Source organism: Suncus etruscus, chromosome 17, assembly GCF_024139225.1.
Source record: "Suncus etruscus isolate mSunEtr1 chromosome 17, mSunEtr1.pri.cur, whole genome shotgun sequence".
NCBI classification, from domain to species: Eukaryota; Metazoa; Chordata; class Mammalia; order Eulipotyphla; family Soricidae; genus Suncus; species Suncus etruscus.
The window spans coordinates 10,980,470-10,982,158 of NC_064864.1; the positions used below are offsets into that span (position 1 = coordinate 10,980,470).

General features: G+C 38.2%; 1 non-coding gene across 1 annotated transcript; it reads left to right on the forward strand.

Moving 5' to 3' along the window:
• Window positions 1–516: 516 nt before the first annotated feature.
• Window positions 517–652, forward strand: LOC125995578 (small nucleolar RNA SNORA51). Its single transcript, XR_007491076.1, has one exon. It is a non-coding gene; the product is annotated as a small nucleolar RNA SNORA51 (small nucleolar RNA).
• Window positions 653–1,689: the final 1,037 nt, after the last annotated feature.

Below are 1,689 nucleotides of genomic sequence, written 5' to 3' on the forward strand. Positions count from 1 at the left end.
CTTTTGTAATATTTTTTTTTTATTAATTTGAAGGATAGGAAGGGACATAAAAAGGAAGTGTATATCAATGGAATTTTAAATAATTATAAACAATTGTTATGTGTGGGTAAAATTAACTATAGCCTCTCCTAAGACAAATGTTGAGCTGTCCAATTGAACATAATGAATCAATATTTTGTACTATATTTTTGCACTAATATATATTTTGTACTAATCTTTTGAGAAAAATGAAAAACATTTGTGTAATGATTCTCAGAGACAAAATAGAGGAGGACTGGAGGGTCCAGCTCCTGACATGAAGCTCACCACAGGGATCGTTCAGTGCAGTAATAATTACACTGAGGACTATCAACAAAATGTACTGAATGAGGGAAGTAGAAAGTCTGTCTAGAGTACAGGCCGATGTGGGGTGGGGAGGAAGGACATTTGGGATATTGGTCATGGGAATGTCGCACTGGTGAAGGATTTTATATATATATTAAACAATCAAAAAAAAAAAAAGAAAAGAAAAGATAAGGCCTCCCAATTCTTACCACAGGCTGTGTTCTTTACACTGACTGTATAGAAAGAGGAGGAGGTACAGTAAATGCACCCCATATACACCTCAACCCAGGCCCTTTGCCTGGTCTGTATTGTGAATTGGGGGACAAAAAATTTTTGTACTGCTTCATTACAGATAATTACATACATTTTATTTATTTTAAAGTGCAATTTTAATAAGTTGTTTTTAATATTCTTTCTTTTTTTCCCCAGAGTTTTCTTTTCTTTAGAAAAATTGTATAGTGAATTTAAATGCTGTTTTAGATAGTTTCAGGATTGAGGGGAGAAAAGCCATAATTAAAAAATAGAGGAAGTAGGGGCTGGAGAGATAGCATGGAGGTAAGGCGTTTGCCTTTCATGCAGAAGGTTATTGGTTCGAATCCCGGTGTCCCATATGGTTCCCCGTGCCTGACAGGAGCAATTTCTTTTTTTTTTTTGTTTTTTGTTTTTGTTTTTTTTTTGTTTTTTTTTTGGCCACACCCGGCCGTGTTCAGGGGTTACTCCTGGCTGTCTGCTCAGAAATAGCTCCTGGCAGGCACGGGGGACCATATGAGACACCGGGCTTCGAACCAACCACCTTTGGTCCTGGATCGGCTGCTTGCAAGGCAAACGCCGCTGTGCTATCTCTCTGGGCCCGGAGCAATTTCTTAGCATGGAGCCAGGAGTAACCCCTGAGCACTGTCTGGTGTGACTCAAAAACCACACACAAAAAAAAAAATAAAAGAAGTTGAGTCAGAGTGATAGCATGGTGGATGGAAGTTTGCCTTGCATGTGGCTGACCTGGAAACAACCTGGCATCCCATATGATCCCTTACCCTCTGCCAGGGGCAATTTCTGAGCACAGAGACACAAGTAACCTCTGTGTGCTTCTGGGTGTGGCCCCAAAACACACAAAAAATGAATAGAGTAAGTAATAGGAACTGTGAGTGACTAAGGAGATATAAACAGTCTTGAAGAAACCAAGAGTTTTATATATGTTTTCATATACACGTATATGAAAAATGCATTTCAGAATTATTGTAGACTTCTTGATAAATTCACCACTGGTCTTTTCATTCAAGGAGAATTTAATAGTAAATCTGAGTCTTTTAATCGTAATATCAAAGTAAAGATGCTCCTGCTCTCTTGCCCAAGATTTATTCTCCGAAT